Raw genomic sequence first — 15542 nt, 5'->3', positions numbered from 1 at the left:
GAGAACCAATCTTAAAATCTTTGGATCTTACTCTTAAAATCACCAGCTGTTCATGTGTTTGAATTCCTGGGTTCCCCCCACGCACGCTTTCCCCAGCAGGCTTAGGCTGACAAGGGCTTGGGGAAACACAGAGAGGCCCTCGGTCTTGACTTGTGTCCGCTATGCCACGTGTTGGTCTCAAATGCTGGTTTATGCTTCCATCCTGGCAGCCTCACCCTTGGCGGTCCTCATCTCCCCTGTGCCAGAGAGGTAGGGGCGACAATGACAGCCTTCTTAATTATCCCCCAAAGGTCATCCACTCTTTTGGCCTGTCCCATCTCCCAGGAACTGGGCCCAACGTTCCCAGGGCCTGGACCAAGCACCCTTTGAGAGTGAGCCCACTTACAACGTGTGTCTCTCATCTTATTTCCACCACACCTTCGGCAGAGGGCACCCCCCCCCCCACCTGTAGCAGCTACAGAACTGCAGGTTTGTTCTGTTTGCTGTCCTTGTCGCTCAGCCTTTGTAAGGAACCCACCACCCATTTTTTTAAATTTTTTGTTTTATTTATGATAGTCATACAGAGAGAGAGAGAGAGAGAGAGAGAGGCAGAGACATAGGCAGAGGGAGAAGCAGGCTCCATGCACCGGGAGCCTGACGTGGGATTCGATCCTGGGTCTCCAGGATGGCGCCCTGGGCCAAAGGCAGGCGCCAAACCGCTGTGCCACCCAGGGATCCCCCCACCACCCATTTAACGGCCAGCTCCCCTTTGAAGCTTTTTCTTTCCCCTTGGATTCTAGGGCAATGCATTTTTTTGGTTCTCCTATTTCTCAAAATTTCCCTTTTCTGTGTCTCTTATGGGCCCAGCTTCATAGGCCAATGCCCTGAAGGGTAGAAAACCCCAAGGATCTCTCCTCAGCCTCCTCTGGTCTTGACCCATAACTTCCTGTTTGGTCCCTGCCTCGGTTTCAGCTACAACCTTCGTGCTCATGACTGTAACTGCCACCTTTCCAACAATGGTTGGGACCGTGACCGCTGCGATTATGCTGTTGAAAATCAACTGCCTTCAGTTCCCATCTTCTCCCCCCCCCCCCCCCCCCACTAAAGCTCCAGGCTCAAAATTCTGTCTCTTAGACAAAGAGAACCTAAGGTTATGCTAAGATCTCAAACTGAGCATGTTCAAAGCACAGCTCGATCAGCCTCACCCCTGCACACCTGCCCCAGTGTCAACCTAACATTTTATTCCGGTTTCACTGATGGAGCTTCACCTGCCCTTCAACCCCGCTCCCCCCACCCTGCCCAGCGGTGCTGTGTCCTTGCCCTTCACGCCCTAGACGTCGCTTCCATGTGAACACGGACAGCTCCCCGTGGAAATTCTTCATTTTATTCCTGGTTCAAATGAAATGATGACTTCATTCTGTGACCAGTTAGCTCCCCCATTTCCTGGATTACAATTAATTTCCACTCAACATTGTTTCTGCCCTTTAAAACGTTCACTAAATTTTGCTCAGCATGGGAGCTTATCGTCTGCATGACTTTCTCCTTCACTAAATGCGAAATTCCTTCATGGCAAAGATTACATTCTATTTTTCATCTTATCCCCCAAATGATCTTTGGTGGAGTAGGCCTTCAGGGCTGGGGGTGTGGCAGTTATGTATCAGTGCAATTCCTGATATTTTATACCTCTTATATTCTGTGGACAATAGCAACTTAGTGTTTTATTTCATGTTTTGAATCCCTGGGAGGTGAGAAAGAGTGCTCCACAGTCTCTCCCAGTAACAGGAAAAGGTCCAGCTGTCCTTGGATTAGTCTTCAAAACCAAATTAAAACAAGCCTATGTTATTGCAAAATCCTCGTGTAAATGCTTTACCCAATTAGCTGTAAGCAGATACAACTCTTGGGAAGGTCTGCCCTCTGTTTTGACGCAGAAATGGGTGTCAGAGAAGGAAACTTGCAAAGGATTACCCTAGAAATTTCTCCCTGCAAAGATAAGCAAACTTCAAGGAAGCTTTGGGTGGCTTATTCCTCCCTAGCTGGATCACACGGGGAAGGCACCATAATCCACCAAAGGAATGAGCTGCTCAGTCTTGGAATGCTGTGATGCAACGTAGTTCTCAAAGGCTTCCCTGATGTTCCTGCAGGAAACTTGCCTCCTACAGGGGGTTACATTCTAAGGCAGATGTCTCCCTTCTTTGGGGAAAAAATGTAGATACAACAGATAGACAATCTTGGTCGCTGATAATTATAATTCTTGCCCAAGTAAAAACTGAACATTAAGCTAAATACTACTGCTCCTATAGATACAGGATTTAGTTAATGATGGCTTCTTTTTGTTGCGTACCTACAATAAGCCAGATACTTCATCTACTTTCGTGTTTATTTTCACAACAGCCCCACAGAAGTAAGTATAATTATGTCCCATTTTACTGGTGAAGGAACTGAGGCTCACGGAGCAAAAAATTAGTGGAAGATGATTTTGAACTCATATCTGACTGCAGAACTTACGCCTTTTTGATAATATTTTGCTCTCTCTGTGATGATGAAAATACATCAAAGTATTAAAGAATTATTTTCAAACGAAGATTCAAAGCTGCCACTGCCACTGCAGCCTTTTAATTCTTGTAATTCAAAAATAGAGATTTTTTAAAGTTTTTTTTTTTTTAAGTTTTGAAAGTTTTGAAGAAATAATGCGCTGCAAATTGTCAAAGCCAGGACAACTGCTTTGTTCTCCTATCATGCATTTCTTAGACTTTCCATCTAAGATACAGATACTGAATAAGATGGACACAGGACCAGACCAACCTATGAGATTTGGGAAGCAGTGACCAGGTTATTAACATTATGTCATATTATTTCTCTATGGAGAAATGGAAATGTCAACGCCATGGTCAGAGCCCTGCCTATGCCCATCCTACCTCCAACTGACATTAGCAATGGTAATGATTTTGGCCTCTTCTGTTTTCTGGGTTAACTTGAACTGCCAAAAACCAAGTTTGATGAACTTTCCGAGTCTTACCCACAGAATAGTCTGGAAATAGTGTGGCTGCTTCTTCACCCAGTCCCCAGCACTCATCCGAAGCGTCTCTAAAATGACTAGACGTCAGTTTGTCTAACGTATCACCAACAGGTACAACTTGTTTCTCCAACAGTCTCTTCTTCCTGAGTCTCCAGGTCCTTGTGACTTCTTCCTTTGTGCTGGGCCATCCCTGTGGTTCTTGGCATCCTCGTCTCATGGGTAAAAACATTCACCAACTTCAGAATTGTTTTTTTTTTTTTATGTGGGTAAAATAACTTAACCTACCATACATCAGCCATCATAAATATTGAAATAAGCCTATGCTACATACAAATTTGCCACATACCACATGAAGTTGTGACAGAAGAAGGGCAGAAATTGTTCTACCTCCCTAAATCTTATAGGACTGGTTTTCTACCACCTGCAAGTCTTTTTACCTGCAACAGATTTTTCTGGCTTCCTCTCTTTTCAGCTCTTATATACTGGAGCATAATTCATCGTGGTGGGGTGTGTGTGTGTGTGTGTGTGAGAGAGAGAGAGAAAGGCCAATGATTTTTATTTATTTTAAATTGCTTTGGGATATATTTTTAATTACTATCTTAGTATTTTATTTCTTGGCTTATATGAACTTGCGCAAAATTTTTTTTGTAAGAACTCAAGATACTACAATTTCTGAAATGACCCATTGTCAACTGGACAAGAATTTGAAAACAAGCAAATTAGGATCAGTATTCTAAACTACACAAACTCCTCCACTTTTTTTGGGGGGGGGGGGCTTGGGCTAAATAAATAATGTCCTAAGTTTTAAAATAACATGGTAAAAAAAAAAATAAAAAAAATAAAAAAAATAAAAAAATAAAATAAAATAACATGGTAATCTTAGATTAAAATGATATGAAGGGTGAACAGTCCTATGGCACTGCAGGAATAATAAAGGTTAGCTTAGAAAAAGCAAAATATATAGAGTACAAGGAAAATAATGATTCAAATGAACACTTTGATTAATAATGTTTTTAAATGAGGAAGGGCGGATGCGCCTAATATCATTTAACTAAAATGAAATTAAAATATCTGAAGTCAAAAAATAAATAAATAAAATAAAATATCTGAAGTCTTTAAAACAGTGACAACAGGCTGGATTTCTAACTAAATTTCTGAAAGCACCAACAGGAATAGTAAATAGGTATCGAAAAAAAGAAGAGTCCTTGAAAGCATCCTTTGGATCAGATGGACTTGATTACAATCCAAACTTGTCAAAACTTGTGAGATCTCAAGGAGGATTATAAAGTGTTTTCATAGCGTCTGGAACTTATTAGACAAACAGTAAATCTTGTCCCCATCCCTCCTTTAGTCTTTATAGATCCTGCTGTGGGTGTGGGTCTGTGCGCTGGGCGTGGGGCATTCCTCAGTGCTCCAGTATGCGAAGAGCCCATCTCTCACTGCTTGATTTTATTTGTTTTACCATAAAAATCCAACTTTTATATTAACACTGGACAGTTTCCACTGGTGATAAGGAATAAGCAGACTATGAGATAGCTGATCAACCATCGCAAAAACAAAAACAAAACAACCACCTCTGAAATGATACAGCCTGTGAGGAAACGTTATAAATAGAAATACGTGGCTTCATTGAAGAGTACTGGAAATACTCATTTTTCAGAAATTTAGCTCTCTGTAATTCTTTTATTTCTTTCACAAATTGGATAATTAATGTGAGTTAGTCAAAATCCTCTATGGTTACGATCTCTGTGATTCTTTAATACTATAACTCTATGGGCTCATTTCTCATTTTCCTCCATACCTCATTTAAGGCTTGAAGTCAGTGGGAATTACCCCAGGCAAGATGAATTAGAGCCTATCTGCCTAATCACTTAAGGCAGACTGTCAATTTTTAGAAATTATTAAGTACATCTACACAGTCATATGAAAATGTGGGTTTTCATAAAAATCCACATTTTTATATTTCTAATATAGATGGGAAAATTATTTTTTTAAACTTAAAACCTCACAGGATCATAGAATTTGGAAACTATAAGAGTCTTACAGATTATTTATTGCTCAGTTATTCAAAAAATTGTCTGTTGAGAACTTCGCGGGCCAAAAATATAACCTCTTTGTCAAGTTATTTAAACTTTCTGGGCCCCAGTTTCTTGGTTGAGTGAGAAAGGTGCACAGGATGAAGTCTCTGCACCTCCTAGCTGCAATATTTCATAGTTCTGAGCTGGTAACTTGTCAAAAGTTACCTAGCTAATTAGTGACACAACCAAGACTACACTCCGGAAGCTAAAATTCCCTGGTTATCCCTCTCGTGTACCTTGCGCTATAACACGTTAAGTTCCCCAACTGTAAAAAAGAATAATTTTTAAATTCTGAAAATGCTTCCCTGTGTCTATAAAAGGTCACTTCTAGATCTGCAACACAGCTTTGATGGTTACATATGAATTCTCTTCATTAAGTAGCAAAATAGTAAATACTTTACCTAAAAATTCAATATTTGAACCAATACCAGGTTAATCTACATAGAATCCTCGTTTTCTTTCCTTTGTACGAATAACAAATCATTTGGACATCAATTACATTTCTCAGCCCTTTGAATACAGACCTTGTAGGGTAAGGCCCATCTCTCTCTTGGGGTGATTCAGGGCGCAGGTCAGGTGACACTCAGCAAATCAACAATCAAACCTCTATTTCTACAAAGGTGACAGCATATCGATGAACACGAGAAGCAACCTAGAAAAGGAGAAACTGTCGTTATTGCAGCCTCAGCCATATGCCACCCAACTTGCCTGGTGGGGAGCTGTGGGTCCCCGTTTTTCTGAGTGTGCCTATCAGATCCTCCAGCACCAGCCTGCCAGACCTAGGGTCAACTCCCTACTCTACTGTAAGGTGCCTAAATGAGGTACTTTCTTGATGTCAACAACAAAGGGTCGGCCGAATATGGAGATGGACTCAAAGCAAAGGTCACCAACCTCGAAGGATGATTCCTCTCACCAGCACCATCCCATCCCACACATATACCCCTCACACTTAGGAGAGACTTACTCATGAGGTGATACAGCTCTGCCCTGCCTTAAATCCTTAATCTGTCACTTACTAGTTGAGTGTCTTTGGAAGCAACACCCGTAATCTTTTTTTTTTTTTCCAACTCTTTTTTTTCCAACAATTGATAGTGTAGAATTTTAAGGTGCACAACCTGTTGATGTGACACACTTGAATCCTGCAGCACGATTACCACCATAATGTTAGCTAACACCTCGGTCACATCACATCATTACCATTTTCTTTTTTTGTGGTTGGAACATTTAAGATCTACTTTCTTAGCAGCTTCTATAATCTTTTGGGACATTTGCTCTGCATATGTAAAATCATGATGTTAGAGTCCACCCTGTAGGGTTGTCGTAGAGATGAAAGGATTTTGCTTTCGTAAGCTGTTTAAAACAGGATTCGTTAGCTTTTCCTATTAATGTTTTCTCTATTGAGTATTTTTCTGTCATTCCAGTTACCAAGCCTAGAAATCATGCTGTCATTCTGAAACCCTCTCACATCTAAAACTTAACGTGTCTTCACAGTTCCATCTCAACGGTCTTGCTAATGAAACACTGTCTTTATACTCTAGCTGTCTTATGTAGTTCTTACTGTCTTTACACCCTGGTGACGTTTATTATATATCAACTTCCTTTGAATAGCTCATTTCATTTTTTCTTGTGTTTTTGTTTGCTTCTCTTTGAGATATTTTTTCTTTGCATTGTTCATAGAACTTAATATTAACAACACATGACATGTAATAATGCATAATCAATATTGATTAACCAAAGCTCTACCTCTTTTATTTACTTATTCAATGCAATGTTGTTATTACCTATTGCATGATAGGCATCAGGTAAAATAACTGCAATTCAGCAGAGTGAAAGCTATAATCAAATTATGCATGAGGAGTTGTGCTGGCAAAAAGTAGCAATAACGCTGATTGGGAGAGTAAAAAAGAAATTATATATTCTTCAATAGGGGTATTGAAGGATCGCTAGGAGCTCTCCAGATTCATTAAGAGTAGTAGGCCCATACCAGAGAAATAGGATGGTCAGAGCTTAGAGTAACTGCCAGGCAATAGAAGAAACGATGCCAAATAAGTAATATTAATTCAGAGTTTCCTAATTTCTAAGCACTCTGTGCATTATCTCAATCCTCACAGTGGCCCTAAAGAATGTATAATATTAATCCGGTTGTACAGATGAACAATGGAAGCCCAGTGGAGTAATAGGGCTGACAAAAAGGTAGAACAGCATTTCTAGTCTATGTGCTTCCGTATTTGCACTAATTCCATTATCCAGGCCTCTGTCTGACTTGAGTGTCTCGTAAGCCATGCTGGTGTGTGAAATTAACCTTGTGGCAATGGAGAACTATTGAGAAATTTTAACTTGGGGAGTGGCATAACTGGATTACTGTTTATGGATTATCTGTGTACCCCATCAATGTTAGCTTCCTGATAGGTTATACTGTTTCCTAAAAGCCAGACTTCATTCTTTCTTAATTACCTAAATTTAATGGCTTCTAATTTGGAAGCATGAACCTCATTACTCCATTAACGGGTTTTTATTGAATATCTCTTTTGTGGTTGGCACTGTGCCAGGGTGGGTGCTTTATGACAGAGATTTATGTAGAGCTGGACCCTGACAGGAGAACAAGTGAAGAAGGAGGTGAAGTATGAGACATAAGAGAAAGAGACAGAATAATCAACAGAGCGAGTTTCCAGAGGAATCTCAACATGCCAATAACAGTTATTATTCTTCAAATAGGAAAATTAAACTTAGATTCTAAACTTAAGTGTAGAGAAGTAAATGTTTATTTAGTATTTGGGATGCTCCAGCTACTTTACTAGGAGCGAGGGATTCAAAAACTAAGACATGTTCACTGCTTTCAAATAACTTCCAGGCTCTACAATAGAATCCCAGGGAAATAATGAGGGAAAACTATATCCTAATTTCATTCTGCTGTCCACTCAGTAGCCATCTAGAAATGACTAAGTAAATATTATTGGGCTTCTTTTTTTCATAAATGCATCAAGAATTTAAATCTATATTATGAAGATGCGTGATTATTTTATCTTTATGCCCACTTAAAAAATATTACAAAAACATTGATTAATATTCTTCAAAAATGCTATATGAGACATCAAGCCAGAATTTTTTCTCAAAAATCATTTTAATTCTATCTACAGTCAAATTTTGAATAGTCCAGTATCAAATCTCTTCAATGTATTGATATACTAATCAGAAAAGAATACATCCTCTGTGCGAATATACAGACAGTAATCTGGCCAGACCAGATAACATTGGATTCTACTTAAATTTGAAGCTGCAAAGACATAGAATGACCTGCTTTTTCCCAGACTTTAACATGAATACATGCTTTAGACATGTGTGCTTGTGTTTTTGTGTCTTTGAGTTATTTATTCAATAAAGAAACAAGGTGTCTTACACTTCCAGATACTATCTACCGGGATTAAATGCTAATTCACAGAGAAGCAAACAGAAAAAAAAAAATCAGACAAAAAATCTTAATTATAATACAGAAATGCATTTGTAGAAATAGCTTCTTAAGAATTGTTTACTGAATGAATGGATATTATTTTCTAATACAATTTGATATTTGCCTAATATTTTTTACATCTTTCATCATTGTGTATAATTTGAGTTTGAAATATTGTAACCACTGAAACCTCTATGAGACTGTGTATTTCGTTTGTTCTCTTTACCTGCAAAGATTAGCTTCCTTAGACCTTTTATGCCTTCATACACATCCTAGTCACTAACATTAAATCCTCATACTAACATGCAGAAAATAAATGGTGTATTTTCAGTCTCCAAAAGTTTGTCTTAGATCCAGGTCAGGTGGTAAATATCATGATGGATGTGGAAACACAGTAATAATTTATCTCTCTGATTGTAGCTAGACTCTCTAACTCGCTTTCACTTTTTGGGTCACAGTTATATCTTACATAATCCAGCAGAGGGTGCTTCCTTTTTAGGGTTGGATTAGAACTGAATTTCATCAGCAAAAAGTTAAAATTTTTCCTATGTTGTTTCTAGTGATCAATTAAGTCCCATGCCCTTGCAGTTGTGTGCATTTTCAGATGTGTCCCAAAGATAATGTATCATCTTCTATTAAGTACCACGTGTTTTAACCAACAAGTACTTAATGACACACACCTGTATCTGTATGTGATGTTTGACATGCTTTCTTGTTTTTCTTCTTACTGGAAGTTATGATCCTAATTAAAAGTTCCAGGTGTATTTAAGTTAGGGAAGTTTTTCTTTAACACTTTGTTTTCCGCTCTAAGAAACATAAAAGTAGTGTTCTTGATAGCCAGGAAAATTTATTTTCTTGTGGTTTTATTTTTTTTTCATAAAAAAAATATGGCTCTTTTAGGAATTCCATAGCAAAGGCATGGTTTTATAGCATTCTCTATACAATTGGCCATCCTAAGAGTAAATGGAAATGTGACCTCTTCTAAAGAGCAAAGTGGCCAGTTTTCAAAAACATTTCACCTCCCAAATGCATGACCCTTTATTTCCCTGCTACGTAGGAGCTGTTTCTGAACCACTCATCTCAGGAGGATCCTAGTATTTTTTTTTTTTTTTAATCCTGTTTCAGCAAGTCACCTAGCTCTGAAATAGCTGGCCTTGTGCTGGAGGTTCTGCTAAGGAATGTGAGGCTCATAAAATGGCTTTGAATCACACTTCTCAGAAGAGACAACTAAAGGCACTGCAGAGGAGAAGGCTGGGGTAGTCTGAGCTAGCAAGCTTGCAAGGATTTTCCCTCCCACTATCTCATGTCTGCTGGTACAGTCAAGTTAAATAAATGGAAGATTACATTTGTCTGAATATTTTTGCAATCAAACAGATTTTGCTTTTGAATCCTTTCTTCCATCAATGGTCATGATTTCGCTGTTAGAAGTGGTACACCCACTTGGAAGACTGGTCTTTATGGAAATACAACTTGGTAGGAAATCTCTATCTGTGAGCGGTGAACCATCTCATACTAGAAGCCAAACACGATGCCGAGAGAATGAGTTAGTTTTGGTGAGCAGATGTTTTATGCCTACATACAAGAAAGCCGAGTATAGCTTTAACCTCAAATCCCATTATAAAATGCTGTTGATTAACTGCATGACCTCACTGATTGTTCAGGTAACAGATGGACATGCCACAATGAAATATTTCCCCTTTTTATTTACAAACAAAAGAGGATTTTTATGTGGACAAGAATCAAAACATTACTGAAGCACTGATTGCCTAAGCTTAAATTCTTTCACATGAACACAAATCCTTTATTATGTAAAGTCAACATCTTTAATATTTCTGTGTGGTTTGGATATATAATCCTTAATATTTTGTAATTTCTCTTCAAACGGGTTGGTTTCTTTGGAGAGAATTATGTACCTACAACATAATGAGGTAATTAACTAGAGAACAAAAGCTTTTTCTTCTCTTTCACACAAAACTTGCTTCTAAGACATAAGCAACACATGCATTATTCTCTTGACCATCTGCCTTGACTTCCATGGCCATTTTGTTGTCAGAAATCTTACAACGTTTTATATAATACCAAAAGGGCCAGAGAGAAACATTAAGAGGACAACGGAGATAAAATATGACATGTGTTGTTATGCTGCTTTTATAAATATTTCAGGACATTTGCCAGTTTGATAAACCTTGATAAATCGCAACATTTCTTGAAATGAAAATCACTAATGTTTATTTTGACCAATAGCTATGTTAGAGGAGAACCACAAATCATACTGTAGACATATACATTTGAAAATTAGATTCAAATGGTTCTGAATATATTTAATTGAAATGCAGTTGGGAAGTCCTTTCCTCCCCTCAAAAAACTCACAAGATTTTCAAGAGTCTTGCCCATAGACTCACAGATTTACATGACAACAAACTCCGCTGTCTACGTTTATCATTTTACAACACATATTCTTTCCATTTGCAACCCTTTGTTAGGTAAGACATGCCACACAAAGTGAGAGGAAAAAAATAAATCCAGAACCCAAAGAAAAGTTCCAAAATCGCAAACTGGCAGCTTGCAAGATGACTGTCTCGTTGGTATGTATAATTAGCCCTTTTCATGTTGGCTACCATACCATAATTTTGCTTATTGGTTGCTGTGATAGATTGAATCATGGGCCTGACAATGTCCATGTCCTAATCTCTGGGACCTGTGACTGTTGCCTTATATGGCAAAAGAGCCTCGGCAGAGGTGGTTAAATTAAAGATCTTGAGGTCAGATTATCCTGGATTATCCAGGTGGGCCTGATGTCATCAGTATTTCCTTCTAAGAGGGACACTAAGGGAGTCAGAATCCTCTGCAGAGGGAGAGACATTTGACGATGCTACGCTGTTGGCTGCAATGATGCAAGAAGGGGCCACGATTTACAGGATGTAGTTCTCCTGTAGACTCTGAAAAGGGCAAGGAAATGGGTTCTTTCCCGGAGGCTCCAGAAGAAACATCACTTAGATTGCTGACTCATTTTAGACTTCCAATCTCCAGAATAGCAAGAGAATAAGTTGCACTTTAAGTCACTAAACTTGTGGCATCTTGTTGCAGCAGCAATAAGAAGCTCCTACAGTGCCTACAGTTCATAATTAGAAGACTTTCTATAAAAATTAAGGTTTCTTTCCATTTTTATTTTTTTTCCTCCATAAAAACTGGAAAATCTGGATCTTCTAATTTCTTGTGGCAATGACAGCTGGGAGCTATTCCTTTTAGAGGTCATTTGCTGTCCATTGGGCTTGGTGAGGCACTGGTTTTCTTTTTTCTTCTTTAAAACTTGGTCTAGTAGACATTTGAGTTTGTGACCTCTGCTAAATAGGTCTTATATTTTACATTTTCCTTAATGTTCATGTCGTATTTCTTTGCTTTGGGGAATGATAACTATTTATTGGGGTGCCTGGCTGGCTCAGTTGGTAGGATATGAGACTCCCAATCTCGGGATTGTAAATTTGAGTCCCACGTCGGGTGTAGAGATTACTTAAAAATAGGATTTTTTTTAAAAGCCTATTGTCTCCTTATCTGCTATCGCTTTTAAGACATTCTACTGAACTACTGATCTTGATTTCATTCTCATTTCCTTAGTCATCTCCCACTACCATCCACCTATTTTTGTCTTTCCTTTAAACTTGCAACTTGCAGGTTGGCCACTCTTGGTGGGCCTCAGTTACGTCGTTTCCAGTGTAGGCAGTGTGTTGGCTGAACTGGAGTCTAGAGTTGCAAGATGCAAACGATTTTCTTCTTTCTTCCTACCAGCCATCTCATCTGCTATTCCTTCCTCATGGAATCTCAGGCATATTGGGTATTCTTGGGTATTAACAAATATTTTTTTTGACTCAAGACCGGCAGCGTAGCACCTTGCTTCAGTCCTCACATTGCCTCATACTTCTGTATGTCCCTCCGTCTTTTCTTATAAGGACACTTGTGATTATATCACAGGGACCACCTGGATGATACCGAATAATCACCTCATCTCAAGATCATTACCTTGGCCGCACCTGCAAAATCCTTTCTGCCATATAAGGTAACATTTACAGGTGCCCGAGATTAGGACATGGACATCCTTGGGGGCCATGATTTAGGAAACCACATGAAGAATAAAGAATGGAAGCCCAAGGGGGATTTTACACTAATTGACCTCCTAACTGCCAGATTTCATGGTCATCCTCCTACTAACATTCTCTGTTGCATTTAAGGTGGATAACCACTTCTGCTGCTTGAGAAATTTCCTCTCACTTTTGTCATATGCTCTTTTCCCATGATTGCCCTCCTTTACCGTCTTTTCTTCTACTAAATTCTGTCATCTTTCACTTTATTTTTGAACTTTACAATCATATCATACTCATTTCTCCAGTCCCACAGCTTCCATTGGTAGAGATCCTGATGATTCCCAGCTCCACGTCACATACCCTGATCTCTTTTTCGTCAGTATTTGCAACCACATTTGAGCCATATTTTCCTTAAACTCATTATTTCCAAAAACGAACTGATCCTCTTGTCCTGCAAACTTGTCTACCCATATTTCTTGCCATTTCCCTCCACTTTATTCTCATCACCACTATCCTTGTGTAGGCCCTAATTGTCTTGTGCCTGGATTAGTGCAGTATCCCCTTACCTGGTAGTCTATTGGTCTTTCATCACCCAGCTCCACTCTCCACATTACTGCTAGATTCAAGTTCTAAAACTCAAAAGTGATCATATCATTCTCATATTTGGAAAAAAACCTTAGATAACCACTCCCACCTCCAGGATAAATTTGGAATCTTGACTCTCACTTTGAATGTCGTTTTTAACCTGGCCCTACTCTAACACTTCACACTGTTTTTTTCGTCACTTCTTTTCAACTCCCAGCCACACTAGATGAATATGTTTCTAGGAATATGTCTTGCACTTTTCCACTGGCTGGGATTTGCTCTCCCTCTTTTTTTTTTTTAACCTTTGCTTAAATAACATTCTACTTAGATAAAGTTCTCCTCATTCTCATGGCACCACTTCAGTGTTACTTCCTCTAAAATTCTTTCTATTTTCCCATACCACATTTGACAAGTCTCCATACTAGTAAACAGTACTGTTTTTATACATCTCTCTCTACTGAAAGTACTTTGTATGCCAAGCTTCTTGAGGGCACAGATATCATTCATCCTAATATCCTTCACACCATCCTCTTAGCTCCTAGAATCAGCATTTAAGAGTTAAACCTGTGTAGTGCATACCTGTTTACTGTTATTTTATACTCCCTGTGCCTCAGTGTCTTCATTTATAAAACAGGAAGGTCTGTAATATAATAGTATCTTAATGAAGCATTTACAGTAGTGCCTGCAACATTGTAAGGGCTACAACATGTTAAATAAAAGTAAATAAATGTTTGCTGAATTATATTGGACTATTTCTAATACACAAAGCAATATTTCTTAAGAATAAAGATATTCAATAGCATCAAAAATGAAATAATTAAAGCATGCGTGAAGAAAAGTGAAATTATTCAGAAGAAGTCAACTAGTATAAGATGTTTTTGTCATGAGATAAGAAGAATAGAAATATGAGGGCATTTCTCATCTTGTTCCCCTGATGCAGCTCTGAGCACACGGTTACCTCCAAAAAAATAAAAAAATAAAATACTTCTTTGGTTGAATTAAGTCCATGGGACCACAAAGCAAAATGAGAAATTATCCTTTTAATTAGCTTCAGTAAGGTTCAATTAAATTATTTTCTGAGAATTAATAATAGTGGAAGAATTTTCTAGGTCTTTCTTTTAAAAGAAACATTTAAGTGTCTTTAAAAATCAAAACCATTACCATGAAAATTTCTTGACCAGAATGGAGAATTCTCTAGATAACTGCAATTAAAAAAAATAGAATTAAGAAGTCTAATATTGGCATGATGTTTCGAAATTACTAAGATCATCATATAATTTGCCCAGCAGTTGTTCTTTGAGTAAGCCCCTTTTAGAGCCAGAATTTAAGCAGGAAATTGAATCTGCAAAAAGAAGAATCAGTGAAGCATTGTGTCTTGAAACATTTACAGATGGATGGCTAAATACTCAAGGATAAGGAGTCACCGACTCTGTAGAGATGAGGGATAGGAGGGGAGACCCCAGAATGAGAACCAAGAACGAGTTCTTCCAGGCTTTGCTTTGCTCTAGACTTGACATGTGGCCCAAGGCTGTTACCTAAACCTCTTTGGATTCTTTGTGTGAGCTTGGACTAGAAAATTTATAATATCTCTTTCAGGTCTAACCATATTTGCTTTTATATATGATAAATAGTATGCACAGCTATAGTATGTTAGTGATATTCTAACTAGTTTCAAAAATAAGTATAACAGAGATGATATTTTGAAGCTTGTTAATGAGTCCCTTTTCCCTTTCCAAGTAGATGCTTGCCCTTTTTGGTCTAAGGCATCCATTTCCTTAGTGGGATATTAGGATTTGTATGAAAATAGTATTTCACTTTTGACATTCAAAATGAGATTTTTCAGCAAGACACCTATATCAGCAAGCCAGACTGTTATTTTAAGAGCAGATTTACTAAATTCCATCAGCTACCATTTATCATGGTAAGGGCTCAGACTAGCTGTTACCATATATGGTTCCCTCACAATATAGAAAACATACCCCTCTGGACCATAACATCTGGCTCTGGAGCTTGTTGTTTTGTGTTATAAGGGAGATGTGATATAGAGCTTTGAGGGAAAACTCAGCCCTCCATGCACCAAGGGAGGGGAGGGTTCATGATCTGGTTGTCTTCTCTTTGTGTCATCAGAAATGGTGGGTGTCACTGCTGACTCAATCTACCTCAGCTATCACCTGGCCATAAATCCTCAAAATGGGGCTGACCCTTTGCCTGGGGAGAATGTCCCATTGTGCTAGACTATGGGGTCACTTGTATACCTATTTGCTGCCACCTTTCTCGCATTCTTCTCCGCCAGCTAGATTCAGCTTTCTCATAGAGTACAGAGGAGCTTCTGGATTCGTTCTATACCACAGAAAGGC

The 15542-nt window shown here is 38.5% G+C and overlaps 1 long non-coding RNA gene across 1 annotated transcript in view; it reads right to left on the bottom strand.

Moving 5' to 3' along the window:
* The window catches only part of LOC112670787 (uncharacterized), a 65446-nt gene extending 50190 nt beyond the window's left edge, over positions 1 to 15256 (bottom strand). Inside the window, exons 1-2 of the long non-coding RNA XR_003143228.3 lie at positions 15165 to 15256; positions 5598 to 5725 (exon numbers count right to left, since the gene is read on the bottom strand). This is a non-coding gene — a long non-coding RNA (uncharacterized LOC112670787). The remainder of the gene's footprint in view (positions 1 to 5597; positions 5726 to 15164) is intronic.
* Positions 15257 to 15542: the final 286 nt, after the last annotated feature.

The sequence above is a fragment of the Canis lupus genome, chromosome 14 (assembly GCF_003254725.2).
Source record: "Canis lupus dingo isolate Sandy chromosome 14, ASM325472v2, whole genome shotgun sequence".
NCBI lineage: Eukaryota > Metazoa > Chordata > Mammalia > Carnivora > Canidae > Canis > Canis lupus.
This window is presented reverse-complemented; position numbering and strand designations above follow the sequence as displayed.